At 44.6% G+C, this 18,858-nt stretch overlaps 1 protein-coding gene and 1 non-coding gene across 8 annotated transcripts in view; one reads left to right on the top strand and one right to left on the bottom strand.

Moving 5' to 3' along the window:
* The first annotated feature begins 1,095 nt into the window (after positions 1-1,095).
* The window catches only part of SCAP (SREBF chaperone), a 60,829-nt gene continuing 43,066 nt past the window's right edge, over positions 1,096-18,858 (top strand). For 3 of the 7 annotated variants that reach the window (XM_035275211.3, XM_054245566.2, XM_078350659.1), the window contains exons 1-2: positions 1,096-1,232; positions 2,261-2,382. The gene's annotated coding sequence lies outside the window, so the exon portion shown is untranslated. The remainder of the gene's footprint in view (positions 1,233-2,260; positions 2,383-18,858) is intronic. The other 4 variants (XM_078350664.1, XM_078350660.1, XM_035275210.3 and 1 more) reach the window with 2 other exon arrangements.
* On the bottom strand, positions 12,693-12,795 carry LOC118148227 (small nucleolar RNA U13). Its single transcript, XR_004734995.1, has one exon. It is a non-coding gene; the product is annotated as a small nucleolar RNA U13 (small nucleolar RNA).

Raw genomic sequence — 18,858 nt, 5'->3', positions numbered from 1 at the left:
GTGTAGGGGTAAGGAGGCTGGTGTGGTCAGAAGGGCCATCTCTAATTTCTGCCTTGCATTGGTGATGAGATCTGCACTTTCTGGAACCCCCAGAGGAGTTTGCTGGTGCCTTTAAGGCAAGCACAGGGCCTGCCTTATCCAGGTAGCCCTGGCGTGGGTGCGGGTGTCCAGGGCAGCAGGCAGGGGGCTAGGCAAGGCTTACCTCTGACACAAGGGTCCAGAAAGGGCATGCACTAGCATGATCAAAGTCCCGCCTGAGTGGTACGGGAAGCGTCTCTGGTTGGGCCAGGGCTGGGCAGGTGGGGACCTTTGCTTCCCTCCCAGGAAGGCAGCCTCCCCTTCCCCTTCTGTGAGGCCCTATAACAAGGCCTATCTCGGGTTTTCGCGAGGGCCAAATTGGGAGGACACGTACAATACCAGCTCAGCACCTGACGCCCGGTACACACTCAATGAACCTAACTGTTGCTATTTTAACAAATACCTCTTCCCTGTGGAAATGGTTAAATGCCTTTTAAATGGCTATACGGTAACTAGTTTTATAGACATTATTCTTATCTGCATTTGCAGGGTATCTTGGCTCTGCTGCTTCTAATTTTTTGCCATGATAAAACAGGGAACATGAGCATCTTGTGCAAGGTGAGTTTTTTTTTTTTTTTTTTGGCTCGCTGTGGCCTCAAGCTCCTGGGCTCAGGTGATCCTCTCACCTCAGCCTCCTGAGTAGCTGGGACCACATGTACGCGCCACCACACCTGGCTCATTAATTTTACTTGTGGAGACAGAAGTCTTCTAGGTTGCCCAAGTTGGTCTCTAACTTTCCTCGGCTCAAGCGATCTTCGCGCCTCGGACTCCCACAATGTTGGGATTACAACCGCTAGCCACTGCACCGGCCTTCTGCAAGTTCTGGAGGACGGATGCGGGGCCTAAATCGGCTTCAGGCCCTGCCAGGCGCGGCCGCCCATACTTCCCTCGGGTGTCCACCAGGGGGCGAATGGGAGTCGAGAACGGGGTTTGAATACGCACGCGCACGCCGCTGGGCGCACGTGCGGAGGGCGGCGGGCCGGGAGGGGAAAGGTAGGAGGTGAGAGGTGAAGGGGCGGGCGCCCGGCGGCCAGAAGGGAGAGGGCGGGCGCTACGCACCGGACTGCGGGCCGGGAGCGCGCACGCCGCGCTCCGCCCCCGCCGCCGCCTCAGTCGCCGTCGCTGCCGCCGCCCAGGAGCTGCTACCGCCACAGGTACTGTAGTGTGGGTGCCCAGGGCGCCTGCCCGCCGGCTCCGGCTCGGCTCCAGCCGCGCGGAGCCGGGAGTTCCGGGATGGGGGCCGCTACCGGAGGGGGTGCGTGGGCATGGCGCTGTCCAGCAGTCGTGTGGGCCGGCCCTGGAGACCGCAGCCGGGCAAGGGGGCAGGGCTGCCGCGTCCCCACCCCCACCGTGGCCGCGCCCCTGCCTGGGCCGGCCCGGGGAGCCCCGCGTCCCCACCAGACCTCCGCGAGCCCGGAGTGTGCCAGGGGGAGAGGGGAGAGGAGGTCGCGCCGTCGCATCATCTGGCCTAGTCGCTCGGGGCAGCTGGTCAAGAACCTGCTGTGGGGCTGTCTGGGTTTTCCGGAGTGCGGGGGAGAGCATGCTTTCCACTTCTGCCTCTTTTGGAAGATCTGATTGAGAGACAACGCTAGCTGCTTTGCTGGTTTTGCGTGGTTTCTAGTTTTCCATATTGCTTAAACCTCAACTTTGCACACTAGTATTGCTTCTGTTTACTTCTGAGTGGGCTTATTAATAATCTCAGAATTATACCGGCTTATAATGTCATGATAGCGTTAGTTGCAGGGAGTCCTGGATCCAGACTGTTTGAATCCCAGAGAGTTGTCCAGATGGGAATGCGGAGGGGGACAGTGAGTCCCTGTGGGGGGGGTCTGGCAGGAGTCAGCCCCTGGTGCGGGTCACTCACTGCCCCACCTTCTATGGTAACAGTCGGAGCTGGGTGAATAAACTCTGGGGATTTCGTGATAGTTATTGCGAAGCGGCTATAGAAAAGGTTTAATGTTGTTAGCTTTGCGTGTGTTTCTTTTATTTGGCAAAAAGTTTTGTGGAGTTTGGTTATGCGGTGTCCTTATTGGTTTGTTATCATGTCAGGATATTGTGCTAAAGACTGACGCTTTTATTAGGGAGTCAGGATCAAGGGTGTCTAGTTAGTGCTGTATGCATTTTAGGTGTTCCTCAGTGATGCCTAAAAATCTGTCTTTTGTTTTGATTTCTTTTGAAACAGGGTCTCACTCTGTCTCCCAGGCTGGAGTGCAGTGGCGTGATCTCTGCTCACTGAAGCCTTGATTTCCTGGGCTCAGGTGATCAATCCTCCCACCTTGGCCTCCCCAGCAGCTGGGACCACAGGTGTGTGCCATCCCACCTGGCTATTTTTGTAGTGATGGAGGTCTTGCTATCTTGCTGTTCGAGTTGGTCTCGAACTCCTGGGCTCAAGCATTATACAAGCCTTGGCCTTCCAAAGTGTTGGGATTATAGGCATCAGCCACTGTGACCCGTTTGCATTTTAGGTGTTTTACACATTTGCAGCATTCCCACTGAGCACATGATATAAAAAACACTATATAAATATATTTAACACTATAAATATATTTCTGTATTCTTTTGGTCATGAATTGAAATGGAAAAAATTAGACTTTTAAAATTTGTTATGAACCGACCTGATGTTGAAATGCTCTCTCTCTTGCTTTGGTTACAAAAACAGCCCCTCTCTAGAGATCTCCATGTACTATATTATAATCACTGGTTTGGGGCCCTTCCCCCATTCCCCCAGTCACTGTTATGAGGTGGATAAAAAGTTTACTCTAAGCTTATGGACACATATGAGATTCAGAAATTAAACTAAAAAAAAAAAAAAAAAAGATGGAGGCATAAATCACATAAAGATGTGATTTGCCTGAGGTCATATGTGAACAAGTAAACTACAAGTAAACTACCCAGTTGGGAAAGGAACCGTGCCTGTGGGCTTCAGTGCAGGTATGTTTAATAGCATTTGCTGGTAGACTTTAGGGATGTTTTCTCTCTGTGTCTAGCCATGCGTTTGAATGTGAACATGCCTCTGGGATCCTGGAATGACAGGTTCATGTGCTGTTGGCTTACTCAGCCATTGGTGGTTGCCAGTGTTAAGTTTTACTGGCTGTGACTGGTACTTCATATTCAGTTTGTGTCATCACCCCCATTGAACAGAAGAGTGGATTCCTCATAGGGAAGCCAAGCTTTCTTACAAGGTCACCCAGCTTTTCAAGGGTGGATCATCCTTCAAACCACACCTCTGCCACCTGAGCTACTTCTGTTAGAACTTGCTACCTTACTGAGTTGGCTGAAGAAACAAGGTTCAGGTGTCATCTTTTGGCACCCAAATTAATACTTTTGGGTGAGATTTATTGAGCCCAAAGCTGTTTAGGCACTGTCTTAGGTACTGTAATATTAGCTTATGTCACTTAGTCCTCATGATAACCAGATGAGATAACACTGTTATCACCCCCTTTACGGATGAGTTTTAGAAAAGTTATTTGACTTGGTCACCTAGTGAATTTGAGACAGAGTGGGTGTGCAAACTGAGGTTTAGCTGATGACAGAGTCCATGCTTTTTTTTTTAGACTGAGCTCTGTCACCAGACTGGAGTGTAGTGGTGCTATCTTGGCTTACTGCAACCTCCACCTCCCGGGTTCAAGTGATTCTCCTGCCTCAGCCTCCTGAGTAGCTGAGACTACAGGCACATGCACCATGCCCAGCTAATTTTTTTTTTTTTTTTTTTTTTTGAGACGGAGTCTTGCTCTGTCACCAGGCTGGAGTGCAGTGGCACAATCTCGACTCACTGCAACCTCCGCCTCCTGGGTTCAAGTGATTCTTCCGCCTGAGCCTCCGGAGTAGCTGGGACCACAGGCCCATGCCACCATGCCCAGCTAATTTTTTTGTATTTTTAGTAGAGACAGGGTTTCACTGTGTTGGCTAGGATGGTCTTGATCTCTTGACCTCGTGATCTGCCTGCCTCAGCCTCCTGAAGTGCTGGGATTACAGGCGTGGGCTACCGCACGCAGCCTGAGTCCATGCTTTTATGCTGTTCTGCCTTGTGGCTTCACAGTCTTCTCTGATGCTCATTGGCAGGTGAGGGTAGTGGAAGAAGCAATTGGACCACTGCTTAAGTAATCAAGGGCACTACCCTAGAATGCTTGCAGGGATCTTAAGTCATAAGGAAGTTTTGCAGTGGGGTCCAAAGATGGTGTGTAAGCATAAAGATGCACGTGGGTCTCAGGAAAAAATAAAACAAATTTTCATGTTTATTTCTGCCTCATTTATTATTATTATTTTTTTTTGAGATGGAGTTTCGCTGTTGTTACCCAGATTGGAGTGCAATGGTGCAATCTCAGCTCACCACAACCTCTGCCTTCTGGGTTCAAACAATTCTCCTGCCTCAGCCTCCTGAGTAGCTGGGACTACAGGCTCACACCACCATGCCCAGCTAATTTTTGTATTTTTAGTAGAGACGGGGTTTCACCTTGTTGACCAGGGTCCACCCACCTTGGCCTCCCAAAGTGCTGGGATTATAGGCGTGAGCCACCGTGCCCAGCCCATTATTATTTTTGAGATGGAGTCTCACTCACTCTGTCCCCCAGGCTGGAGTACAGTGGTGCTATCTGGGCTCACTGCAACCTCATTCTCCTGCCTCAGCCTCCCGAGTAGCTGGGAATACAGGCGTGTGCCACCGTGCCTGGCTAATTTTTGTATTTTTAGTGGGGGCAGGGTTTTACCATGTTGGCCAGGCTGGTCTCAAGCTCCTGGCCTCAAGTCATTCAACCACCTCAGCCTTCCAAAGTGTTGGGATTACAGGCATGAGCCCCACCTTATTTATTTTTTATTATGTACTTCATAATGTACACTGTATTATCACTGTGGTGCATATATATAGGTAAGTATACATATATTGGGAGCATGTACCTGAAGTTTTGTTGGACATTCATGATCAAAACATTTGGGAACCACTGGTTTATTTGATATTTAGCTTTTTCAGAAAGCATAAAATATACAAGGCATTGGCAGGGTGTGATGGCTTACGCCTGTTATCCCAGCACTTTGGGAAGCCAAGGCAGGTGGATCACCTGAGGTCAGGAGTTCAAGACCAGCCTGGGCAACATGGTGAACCCCATCTCTACCAAAAATACAAAAATTAGCCGGGCATGGTGGTGGACGCCTGTAGTCCCAGCTACTTGGGAAGCTGAGGCAGGAGAATTGCTTGAACCTGGGAGGTGGAGGGTACAGTGAGCCGAGATCGCGCCACTGCACTCCTGCCTGGGCAACAAGGATGAAACTCCATCTTTTTTTTTAAAAAAAGAAGGAAACAAAAAAAATTGCAGTCACTAATGTGAAAGAGGTCTTTGTGTCTGTGTCTCAAATATAGAACCAGTCTTAAATTTGAAGCTGTGGTGACTGGTAATGGTCCCTTAGACAAATCTAGATGTTAAAATTTGGTTAAACCTCTTCTGTTTTAAACATCTTAATTTTGGCTGGAGGCCAGAAGGACTCAAATAATCAGTTCACACAAACATGACAGTTATAGTGGTTGTATTTGTACCATTCCCCAACTTTAGACTATTTTCAAATCATCTAAATATTGAAATTTCGGATATGTTGATTTCTTAATATTTTACAAGCTAGACTTGGTTTCTTCATTTCATTCCACTGCAGTAGTTGATACATTATCTTAAAATGAGCCATTCCAGAATTCTATCTAATTTTAAAAATATCTTATTTCCCAGCTTATCATTTTACATTTGAATAGATTAATTTTTGTTTAGGTTTTTTTTTTGTTGTTTATTTGTTTGTTTTGAGACAGGGTCTTGCTCTGTCACCCAAGGCTGGAGGGCAGTGGCATGATCACAGCTCAATGCAGCTTCAGTCTCTGGGGCTTAAGCAGTCCTCCCACTTCAGCTTCCCAAGTAGCTGAGACTACAGGCACAGGTCACCCCGCCTGGCTAATTTTTAAAATTTTTTGTAGAGACAGGGCCTCATCTATATTGCCCAGGCTAGAGTTTGTTTTTAACTCAAGTCATCCATGTTGAAAAATTGTAAGCTCAAAAAAACCCAAAGTTAAATTGTAACCCTACTGGTAGCCACTATCAGGCTTCTTGGGCATTTTCTCATGCTTTCTTGCTCACTCGTTCTCTGTCTTATAATGGGATCATACTGTTTTGTATCCATTTTCTACATTATATTGTGAGGTTTTTTTTTTTTTTTGGGAGAGAATCTTGCTCTGTTGCCAGTTTGGAGTGCGGTGGCATGATCTCAGCTCGTTGCAACCTCAGCCTCCCGGGTTCAAGCAATTCTGCCTCAGCCTCCCAAATAGCTGGGACTATAGGTGCACACCACCCTGCCCAGTTATCAAGCGATTCTTCCGCCTCAGCCTCCCTGGTTACAGGCGTGAGCCACTGCGCCCGGCCAAGGTTCTTTTCATGGGAAAAACTATTTGACTTTTTTGGTTTTTGAACATGAAATCTCATTTATTTTTATGTTTTCCAATGATTTTCTCCTTTGGGCAGCCTTGTTCAGCCCAGTTTGCTGCATTTGGCTCTGGGTTTGGATTGCACCTTTTGGAGGACTGCACTGTCACTCACAGGGTCTCCAGTCATAGTAGTTCCTCACTCTCATGATCTGCCCCCAGCTGGCCTCCTAGTTAACCCTTCCTTCCTCTAAAAGGACATGTTCATGCTGCCTCATCTCTTATGTTATGATTAGGTCCCTTATTTCATGCCTCAGCCCTGGTAGGGTTTGACAGTGATGTGCATTTGTTGGCTGCAGTGACAGTGTCTGTTAGAGACATCATGTTTAGCAGGCAGTTGAGAATGTTGCATCTCATATTCTTGTCAGGAAGGGTAATCTTGAATTCAACTCCCAAAAGCCACAGCTGAGCTCAGCTGTGGAAAGAACATCCATTGAATTGTGCTTCAAGGTGCTTCATGGTACTTGTTTCAGATTTATAATATTTTGTCTTTGGTGAAACTAGATCATGAGAAAGCCTAATTCTGGTCCCTCTTCCAGTTGTTTTCAGTCAGCTCATTTTCATGGCCTCATCAGTTTATATTGCAGTCTTTATCAGAAGTTTCCAAGAAACCTCTGAAGCTGCTGAGAAAATTTTTTCAGGTTGAGTGACTGGGATCACTATACTTCTAAGTACACTGAAACTATGTCAATGATATTTCTTTCGCTGCCTTGGCCACTAGGAAGCTCAGAGTCAGATTTGTAGCTAGGGTCTTCTAGCTTGTGCTTACTGAATTAATCTTACTTCTAGGTTGTTTTTATTTTTATTTATTTTAATTTTTAATATTAAAAAAGGGGGTTTCACCGTGTTGGCCAGGATGGTCTTGAACTCCTGACCTCAGGTGATCCACCCGCCTAGGCCTCCCAAAGTGCTGAGATTACAGGTGTGAGCCACCATGCCCGGCCTAGATTGTTTGTAATGGTTTCTGCCCTTTGTCTCATATTTTACTATAGAGTATATACTACATTTCTTTCCTGTTCTAAACATTATTGTGATCATATTCTTGTAGTCAAATCTTTGTTCTCATCTTAAAAAAAAATTTTTTATGCCGTTGAATCCCTCTGAGCCCTGCCTTTCCCTGCCTCCTCCTCTGTATTCATTTTTGCTAAAATCTGTAAGGGGTTAAATTCTTTTTTTTTTTTTTTTTTTTTTGAGACAGAGTTTCACTGTTGTTACCCAGACTGGAGTGCAATGGCATGATCTCGGCTCACCGCAACCTCCGCCTTCTGGGTTCAAGCAGTTCTTCTGCTTCAGCTTCCCGAGTAGCTGGGACTACAGGCGCGCACCCCCATGCCCAGCTAATTTTTTTGTAGTTTTAGTAGAGACGGGGTTTCACCTTGTTGACCAGATGGTCTCGATCTCTTGACCTCGTGATCCACCTGCCTCGGCCTCCCAAAGTGCTGGGATTATAGGAGTGAGCCACCACGCCACCCGTGCCCGGCCAAGGGGTTAAATTCTTTAAAAGCTTTGCACATTTTGAAGGGTTGTTTTTTTAAAATATTTATTATAGTAAAATTCAAATATACGTGCAAGTAGAGAGCAATAAGCCCTTGTGTACTTATCACTCAGTTACGTCTGTCACTTAGTCATTAACTTGGGGACACTTTTGTTTCATCTATATCCTTTAACCTTCTTCTCATTATCCTTTTTCCTGGGAGAAGTTTATTAATTGATAGGTGTTACTTTGGGGTGAATAAGAAGGTAGCCAACTAGTGTGCTGGGGAACTCTCTTCCAGTTGTTTCCACCCTGGGGGTGGGCAGGGGTTCCTAGAAGCCAAAATGTAAGGTTCTTTTCTTTGGGATCCTTTCCTCTCCTTAGAGAAGACCCTTTAGCTTTCTGCCTGAGGAGCTGATGCCTAGTTGTCAGGCTTTCTTCTTGCCAAGATAGGAGTGTTGACGTTCACTTAATCCTTTTTACCAGTCCCACATCTCACTACAGCCCTATGCTATACCTGGGTTTCTCCATCCAGAGCCTCTTCAGGGTCTCTAGTGCCAGTCTTTTTCCTCATTGGCTGTGTTGCCCAGGTCCTTTTTTTTTTTTTTTTTTTTAATTTTCCCAATGGTGATGCACATACTGAGCAGATGCAGTGATCTTCTTACCTGATCCTACGTATAACCATTGGCCTAAATGTAAGATGGTTTGCCAGCATCAGCAATAAGACTAGTAGTGGGGCTAAAAAAACAAGTTCTCTTAAGGCTAGATCTTGATCCCCTGTTCTAGGATGACCAACTTAATCTGAAAAGGATTTGCAATATGTAAGTATTTTGGGATTACAGTCATCTATATACACACTTAAAAGTAGTTCAGCAGAGCACGGTGGCTCACAGCTGTAATCCCAGCACTTTGGGAAGCCAAGGCAGGTGGATCATGAGACCAGGAGTTCAAAACCAGCCTGGCCAACATGGTAAAGCCCCATCTCTACTAAAAAAAATTAGCTGGGTGTGGTGGCACATGCCTGTAATCCCAGCTACTTGGGAGGCTGAGGCAGGAGAATTGCTTGAACCTGGGAGGCAGAGGTTGCAGTGAGCTGAGATTGTGCTGCTGCACTCCAGCCTGGGTGACAAAGCAAGACTCTGTCTCAAAAAAATAAAGTAATTCTGCTACCATTAACTTAGTCTAAAAGAGTCACATAAGAATACCAAATGTTATTTTGCTCAAACGCCATGGTTATTTCAGTTTAAAAGCACTTCTGTCAAAGCTGCTTCTCTCTTCACAACAGTAGGGCTCTGGCAGTGAATTAAGTGGTTGAGGACTCAGTGAAACTGTGGCTAATTTCTGGTTCAATCTGAGAACTCTCTTTGCACTATGACCAAAATGGAGTCTTGCCAGTTGCCCAGGGTAGCCTTGAAGGTCTCTTCCAATGAATATAAGTTCCACATGGCTAGGGAGGTCTCATAATCATGGCAGAAGGTGAAGGAGGAGCAAAGGCATGTCTTACATGGTGACAGGCAAGCCTGTTCTCATACTTTAAAAATTATTTGGTGACTGGGTGCAGTGGCTCATACCTGTAATCTCAGCACTTTGGGAGGCCAAGGCAGGCAGATCACTTGAGGTCAGGAGTTCGAGACCAGCCTTGCCAACGTGGTGAAACTTCATCTCTACTAAAAACACAAAAATTAGCGGGGCGTGGTGGTGCACACCAGTAATGCCAGCTACTCAGGAAGCTGAGGAAGAATTATTTGAACCTGGGAGACAGAGGTTGCAATAGGCCAGGATTGTGTCACTGCACTCCAGCCTGGGCAACAGAGCAAGACTATCTCAAAACAAACAAAAGTTATTTGGTGATTTTTTTTTTTTTTTTTTGAGATAGAGTCTCTGTGACTCAGGCTAGAGTGCAATGGCATGATCTCTGCTCACTGCAACCTCTGCTTGCTGGGTTTAAGCAATTTTCCTTCCTCAGCTTCCTGAGTAGCTGGGACTACAGGCATGCACCACCACACTGGCTAATTTTTGTATTTTTAGTAGAGACAGGGTTTCACTTTGTTGACCAGGATGGTGTCAAACTCCTGACCTCAAGTGATCCACCTGCCTTGGCCTCCCAACGTGCTGGGATTACAGGGGTGAGCCACAATACCCTGCCCATTTTAACCATTTTTAGGTGTACTATTTAGTGACATTGAATGCATTCACAGTGTTGTGCAACCATCACTATCCATTTCCAGAACTTTTTCATTATTCTACATAGAAACTCTCTATCCATTAAATAACTCCCATTTTCCCCTTCCCTCTGCCCCGGCAACCTCTCTTCTACTTTCTTTCTATGAGTTTGCCTGTCCTAACTGCTTCATATAAGTGAAATCTTACTATATGTGTCTTTTTGTATTTAATGAAGTGTAATTTTTTGTTTGTTTGTTTTTTTGAGATGGAGTTTCGCTCTTGTTACCTAGGCTGGAGTACAATGGCCTGATCTCAGCTCACTGCAACCTCCACCTCCTGGGTTCAGGCAATTCTCCTGCCTCAGCTTCCTGAGAAGCTGGGATTACAGGCACGTGCCACCATGCCCAGCTAATTTTGTTGTATTTTTAGTAGAGACGGGGTTTCACCATGTTGACCAGGATGGTCTCAATCCCTTGACCTCGTGATCCACCCGACTCGGCCTCCCAAAGTGCTGGGATTACAGGCATGAGCCACCACGCCTCGCCAAAGTATAATGTTTTTAAGGTTCATCCATGTCATAGCATGTATCAGAATTTTATTCTTTTTTCAGGCTGAATAATACTGTATTTTATGGATATCCACATTTTTTTTATTCATCTGTCAGTGAACATTTGGGCTGTTCTTACCTTTTAACTATTGTAAATAGTGCTGTTATGAACATGGCTATACAGATATCTGTTGGAATCCCACTTTAATTCTTTGGATATATTCCTAGAAGAGGAATTGCTGGGACATACAGTAAATCTATGCTCAACTTTTTGAAGAACCACCCAACGATTTTCCAAAGTGGCTGCTCCATTTTACATTTTTGTCAGTAATGCTCAAGGGTGCCAATTTCTCCATTTTCTCACCCACACTTGCTATTTTCCTTTTTTTTGTTTTTTAATAAAAGTCATATTAATGGGTAGGAATTGGTATCTCATTGTGATTTTGAGTTGCATTTTCTAAGGAATATTGATGTTGAGCAATTTTTCATATGCTGATTGTCCATTTGTATATCTTCTTTTTCGTCATTGTTTGGATTTTTTTTTTTGAGACAGGGTCTTGCTCTGTTGCTGAGACTGGAGGGCAGTGGCACGATCCCAGCTCACTGCAGCCTCAATCATCTGGTCCCAAGTGATCCTCCCACCGCAGTCTTCCTAGTAGCTGGGACTGCAGGCACATGCCCCCATGCCTGGCTAATACTCGTATTTTCTGTAGAGATGGGGTTTTGCCATGTTACCTAGGCTGGTCTTGAACTCCTGAGCTCAAGTGATCCATCCACTTCAGCTTCACAAAGTGGTGGGATTAAAGGCATGAGCCACCCCACCGAGCCTGTATATCTTCTTTAGAGAAATGTTTATTCAAGTCCTTCTCTAATTTTTAATTGTTCATTATTACTTTGTTGTTACTGTTGAGTTGTAGGAATTCTTTACATATTCTGGATATTAATCCCTTATTAGATATGTGGTTTGCAAATAATTTCTCTGATTCTGTTGATTATCATTTCACTCTCTGTATTGTGTGCTTTGCACAACAATTTTTAACTTTTTTTTTATTTTTTTTGAGACGGAGTTTCACTCTTGTTACCCAGGCTGGAGTGCAATGGCGCGATCTCGGCTCACCGCAGCCTCCGCCTCCTGGGTTCAGGCAATTCTCCTGCCTCAGCCTCCTGAGTAGGTGGGATTACAGGCACACGCCACCATGCCCAGCCAATTTTTTGTATTTTTAGTAGAGATGGGGTTTCACGATGTTGACCAGGATGGTCTTGATCTCTTGACCTTGTGATCCACCCACCTCAGCCTCCCAAAGTGCTGGGATTACAGGCTTGAGCCACTGCGCCCAGCCACTTTTTTTTTCTTTTTTAAGACAGAGTCTCCCTCAGTCACCCAGGATTGGAGTACAGTGCTGTGGTCTTGGCTCGCTTCTGCAGCCTCCACCTCCCAGACTCAAGCAATCTTCCTTCCTCAGCCTTCCAAGTAGCTGAGACTACAGACGCACACAACCACACTCAGCTAATTTTTTTTGTATTGATCTCGCCATGTTGCCCAGGCTGGTCTCAAACTCCTGAGCTCAAGCAGTCTGCCTGCCTTGGGTTCCCAAAGTGCTGGGATTAAGGCGTAAACCACCATGCCTGGCCAAAAGTTTGTAATTTCTATGAATTCCAGTTTATCAATTTTTTTCTTTTGTTGCCTTTACTTTTCAGTCCTTGCTAAATTTAGCATCATGAAGATCTTTTTCTTATGTTTTCTTCTAAGGGCATTATAGTTTTTAGCTCTTTTTCTTTCGTTTCTTTGATCTATTTTGAGTTAGTTTTTGTGTATAATATAAAAGAAAAGTCCAGCTTCACTTTTGCATGTAACTATCTAGTTTTCCCAGTAGCATTTGTTGAAGAGACTGTCCTTTCCCCAGTGACTGGTACTTTTTGTCAAAAATCAGTATATCATATTTGTGAGAGTTTATTTGTTTTTTTTTTTCTTTTCTTCACGTTAGATGGGTAGTGCTGACGTCATAACAAGGTTTGAGAATAACACATCTCACGTGTTTCTGAAACACTCAGTTATCATCATTCTGGTGAACTACTGAAGATCTGGACTCTATTCTATTCCATTGGTTTATGTTTGTCCTTATGCCAGTACCACATTGTTTTGCTTACTGTAGCTTTGTAGTAAGTTTTGAAATCAGGAAGTGTGAGTCCTCCAACTTAGTTCTTGTTTTTCAAGATTGTTTTGACTATTAAGGTTCCCCCCCTTTTTTTGGACAAATTAATGGAAAAAATTTTTTTCTTTCCATTTTTTTTTTTGGACAAATAAATTGAAAGAAATCCCACCTACATGGATTGGAAGACAATATTCTTTTTTTTTGAGATGGTATCTTGCTCTATCACCCAGGCTGGAGTGCATTGGCACAATCACTGCTCACTACAGCCTTGAGTTCCCAGACTCAAGTGATCCTCCCACCTCAGCCGTTAATTAGGTGAAACTACTGTGCCTGGTTAATTAAAAATTTTTTTGTAGAGATGGAGTCTCACCAGGCTAGTTTTGAGGACTCCAGGGCTCCAGCAGTCCTCCTACTTGGCCTCCCGCAGTCCTCCTACTTGGCCTCCCAAAGTGCTGGGTTTACAGTCATGAGCCACTGTGCCTCACCAACTGTTAGAATTTTAGTAGGGATTGCGTTGCATTTTGATAGGGATTGCATTTGTAGATGGCTTTGGCTAATGTTATCATTTAAAGAATATTGTCTTCCCAGCCTGGCCAACATGGCGAAACCCCGTCTCTACTAACAAAATTTAGCCAGGTGTGGTGGTGCATACCTGTAATCCCAGCTACTCAGGAGGCTGAGACAGGAGAATCACTTGAACTTGGGAGGCGGAGGTTGCGGTGAGCCGAGGTCGCACCACTGTGCTCCAGCCTGGGTGACAGAGTGAGACTCTGTCTTTAAAAAAAAAAAAAAGAAAGAAAAAAGGATATTGTCTTCTAATCCATGAATGTGATATTTATTTCCATTTATTTGTCTTTAATTTCTTTCAGCAATGTTTTGTAGTTTCAGTTTATGTCTTTTGTTTCCCTTGGTTAAATTTATTCCTGAGTATTTTATTCTTTTTGATGCTCTTATAAATGGAATATTTTCTTTTTAGATTGTTCACTGTTAGTGAACAGTAGAAATGCAGCTAATTTTTTTTCCCTTTTTTTTTTTTTTTCCCTCTGTTGCCCAGGCTGGAGTGCAGTGGCACAATCTCAGCTCACTGCAGCCTCCACCTCCCAGGTTCAAGTGATTCTCCTGTCTCAGCCTCCTAAGTAGCTGGGATTACAGGAGTGCACCACCACACCCAGCTAATTTTTGTATTTTTAGTAGAGATGGGGTTTCACCATATTGGTCAGGCTGGTCTCAAACTCCTGACCTTGTGATCCACCTGCCTTGGCCTCCCAAAGTGCTGGGATTACAGGCCTGAGCCACCACACCCAGCCAGTGCAGCTAATTTTTGCATGTTCATTTTATATCCTACAACTTCGTTGAATTCATTTATTAGCGCGTGCGCTCTCGCTCACTTGCTCGCTCTCTCTCTGTCTCTCTCTCTCGTGTGTGTGTGTGTGTAATCTTTAGGGTTTTCTACATTTAAGATTATGTGTCTAGGAACAGAAATAATTTTACTATTTTCTGTCCAGTTTAGATGCCTGTGGAGAAAGGGTAAATGAGGCAGTGAGAAGGTTCTTGCTTAATTTCTCTGGCTAGAACTTTTCAATACTGTATTAAATAGAAGTGGCAAAAGTGGGCATCTTTGTATTCTTCCTGATTTTAGGTGAAAAGCTTTTAGTCTTTCACCATCAAGTGTGATGTAAGCTGTGAGATTTTCATATATACCCTTTATTATGTTGAGGATATTGCTTTCTACTCCGTTTCATTGAGTGTTTTTTAACAAAAAAAACTTGAATTTTGTTAAATGCTTTTTCTGCATCAATTGGGATGATCATTGTGTTTTTCTCCTTCATTCTAGTAATGTGGCTTATTACCTTAATTTATTTTTATCAAACCATCCTTGTACTTTGAGAATAAATCCCCACTTGGTCATCTGTGATGTATTTTTAATATCTACTTTTAAAAAAAAAAAAACCCAAGTCCCAGCCTGAACAACACAGTGAGACCCCCATCTCTACAAAAAATAAAAAAATTTAGCCAGATGTGGTGGCTCATGCCTGTAGTTCCAGCAATGTGAGAGGCTGAGATGGGAGGATCACTCGGGAGGTCGAGGCTGCAGTGAGCCATGATTACACCACTGCATCCAACCTGGGTGACAGAACCAGACCCTATCTCAAAAAACAAAAACCAAACAAAACAAAACAAAAAAAAAACCCAAAAGACTTACAAGTGAACAGATGCTTATTGAATTCTTCCTAGGTGTCAGACACTGTTTGAGTTCTGGGGATTCAGCAGTGAACAAGTGAAGAAGGCTAAACCCCTGCTTGCTTTCTTTTCTTTTCTTTTTTCTTTTTTTGAGACAGAATCTTGCTCTGTCACTAAGGCTGCCAGGCTCAAGTGCAGTGATGCATTCTCAGCTCACTGCAACCTCCACCTTCTGGGTTCAAGTGATTCTTGTGCCTCAGCTTCCCATGTAGGTGGGATTACAAGCACTGCTATGCCCAGATAATTTTTATATTTTTAGTAGAGACGGGGTTTTACCATGTTGGCCAGGCTGGTCTTGAACTCCTGACTTGAAGTGATCCATCCGCCTCTGCCTCCCAAAGTGCTGGGATTACAGTCATGAGCCACTGCGCCTGGCCCATTTGAGTGTTTTGAGCAGGGTAGTGACATGAGTGATTTGTGCTTTAGAAAGATGTATCAAGGATGTAATGAAGTAGGAATAAATAGAGGCTGTTCCTGTTGTCCCTGTGATCAGTGATGGGAGAGCAGCCAGGGAGATGATGATGGTTGCTCAGGTTGGGGATCTGACTTGGTGATAAATCTGTTGTAACCAGCTGTTTCAGATGTGGGCTTGTTTTAGGATGTTTCCTAAACTTTTGGCCCAAGCAGTAATCAGGATAGCTAGTAGTATAATTAACTGAGATGGCTGCAGAAGAACAGATACTGTGGGGAAAATAAGAGTTCTGTTTTGGTCTTGTTAGACTTCAAGTGCTTATAAGGCATCTGAGTGGAGATACCAAGTGGAAATAGTGTGAATAAGGAGCTTAGGGAAGATGTTTGAGAGGTGCATATGTGGGAGACATAAGCGAACAAATGAGACTTGGAGCCGGGAGTCTGGATGAGAAAGCCCTGGGGAGAAAGGGTAGATGAGGAAAGCTGGCCAGGAACAAAGCCTGTAGGGAAGCAGGAAGGGAGGCTGAGAAGCACAACGAGAAGGTAGGACACCAGTAGGGACATGATGTCACTCACAGCTAGGAAATAGTGTATTGTAGGCGTTTTTCTTTTTCTTTTCTGTTTTTCTGAGACGGAGTTTTGCTCTCGTTGCCCAGGCTGGAGCACAATGGTTCTATCTTGGCTCACTGCAACCTCCACCTTCCAGGTTCAAGTGATTCTCCTGCCTCAGCCTCCTGAGTAGCTGGGATTACAGGCATGTGCCATGATGCCCAACTAATTTTTTGTATTTTTAGTTGAGAAGGGGTTTCACCGTGTTAGCCAGGATGGTTGTAGGTGTTTTTCATTTCAGCATAGTGTCTTCATGGTCAGTCCTTTCAGTGGCTGCCCAGATAATGTTTGATCATAAGAGTCATGACTCATCCATGAAGGCGTTTTACAGTCTGTCTTCAAGCAGGTAGGTCCTTAGATTGAAATAATGGAGGCTTTACTGCAAGTGCCTTTACTACACAGGTAGCTGATGGGACAGAGATTGTCAGATGAATGTATTTTACAGAAAAACCTTTGAAAGTTATATAGTAAACTAGTTGAAAGAAAACGTTAATCTTCTAGCTAAGGCAAAAGGTACAGTTTGGGAAGATGAAAAGGATGGTGGTGATGGCTGAGCAATGTGAATGTACCTAATGTCACTGAGCTGTACACTTAAAAGTGGTTAAAATGGTAAGTCTATGTTATATACATTTTTACCACAAAACAAAGTATAGTACTTTGTCACTGATTATAGTAAATATTTAAATCTGAATGCTAGATTGCTCTTTTTTTTTTTTTTTTTTTTGAGACGGAGTCTGGCTCTGTTGCCCAGGTTGGAGTGCAGTGGTATGATCTCAGCTCACTGCAACTTCTGCCTCCAGGTTTAAGTGATACTCCTATCTCAGCCTCCCAAGTAGCTGGGATTACAGGTGCCCGCCACCACGCCTGGCTAATTTTTGTATTTTTAGTATAGACGGGGTTTTGTCATGTTGCCCAGACTGGTCTCGAACTCCTGACTTCAAGTTATCCATCCGCTTCGGCCTCCCAGAGTGCTGGTATTAAGACATTGAGCCACTGTGCCCAGACTAGACTGCCCTTAAATAGGTTAAAACAAATAATTTTGTTGAGAGGTGTTGGGGAATCAACTCTGTCATGGAAGTGTTCCTTGGGCGGAGAGTTGGAACCAGGGTGTTGACTGTCATCATTTGCTGTATGACCTGGATCATATGGCATGACCCCCCTAAGCCTCAGTTTCTTTGTTACCAATAGGATATTGTGCTGGAGGATCCCATCTCTTGTAGCTCTGAAGTTTGGTAGCTTTCTGTTCCCTTGCCTCTGTAAATGCCTGGAAGGCAAACATGTTCCAGTCTGAGAAATGATTGTGAACATTTGGAAGTATTGTGTGGTCCCAGTGCATATCATAGTCCACAGCTGTCCTGTTAGCTGGAAAATGTTACTTAGTACCAGATTATAGATATGAAAAATAAGCAATTAAAAGTTGCAGCACAATTTGAGACAGAAACAAAAATCTTTGCATTTTTAGACTTTGACCAAATATTTGTGAATGAGCACCACGTAGATGTGATTTGTTTATCTGTGAGGCTTCCTACATTGTGACTTGACAGATTATCCTGGAGCAGCTGGATAAAGAAACAAAAAAAATTGAAATAAAAAAAGACTTGACAGGAACCACAGTGTTTAGGTTTGTGAGCCCACAGTACCACCCTTTGCCTTCAAGAGTGTGGAAGGAGTCTTGGGGCCAGCAGTGAGAGGGGTGGAAGGCTCTTAGTGGCTGGTGGGCATGAAAAGAGTAGAGGGGAGGTCTTCCTGGGAGAGAAGTTGTTGGAAGGGGCCAGTGAAGTTGGCAGCTGGCATGTTGGAGAGAGTTCTAGGGTCTCCTAGACCCTGGACCCTCACCCTGAGGAAAAAGGCCCCAGGTGAGCCTCATCTCTGTGCTTTCTTCTGTGCCACTGTTCTCCTCACAAACTCCTCCCCTCTTTGCACACTCTGTGTTTGGAACTATCTTCCATATTAAGAGTTTTTGAAATAGTAACAAAATGGAGACTTGTCATATCTCCCATTTTGGGATTTGATTGTATAAACTGTCAAGAGCTTTGGTGTGCCCTACAGCAGAGCACACTTCTTGCAGGAAATCAGGCAAAGAGTCTTCAGCCTCTGTGGCCTGATATGCTCATGTGTGGCTGGTGGCAGGAGGCTGGTCCTAGCTGTGCCCCTACCAGTACCTGTTGGGGCTGAGGCTGAGGACAGTCTGTCCATGGGCCAAGAGTCTCATTGCGTGAAATGACAAGGCTGCCCTGTGGGTTCTCACGTTGTTTCTAGCTTTAAAACTGATTTTTGGCCAGGTGAGGTGGCTCACGCCTGTAATCCCAGTACTTTGGGAGGCTGAGGCTGGCGGATCACCTGAGGTCAGGAGTTTGAGACCAGCCTGACCAACATGGTGAAACCCGATGTCTAGTAAAAATAGAAAATTAGCCTGGTGTAGTGGTGCGTACCTGTAATCCTGTTACTTGGGAGGCTGAGGCAAGAGAATTGCTTGAACCAGGAGGTGGAGGTCGCAACAAGAGCGAAACTCTGTCTCAAAACTAAACAAACAAATAAATAAATAAACAAACCTGATTCTTAACAGAAGTTCAGTCCCTTTGTTAGTCATTCCTGACCAGGTCAAGAGGGAGTGAGAATGTAGGTAGCTGGCATTGTGGAAGAAAATCTTTAGTATGTTTGTTGATACTCTGTTGCCAAGAGGGTTGACATTATCATGTGGTTATTTGTGACAACCACAACCAATTAATAT

The sequence above is a fragment of the Callithrix jacchus genome, chromosome 15, assembly GCF_049354715.1.
Source record: "Callithrix jacchus isolate 240 chromosome 15, calJac240_pri, whole genome shotgun sequence".
NCBI classification, from domain to species: Eukaryota; Metazoa; Chordata; class Mammalia; order Primates; family Cebidae; genus Callithrix; species Callithrix jacchus.
This window is presented reverse-complemented; position numbering and strand designations above follow the sequence as displayed.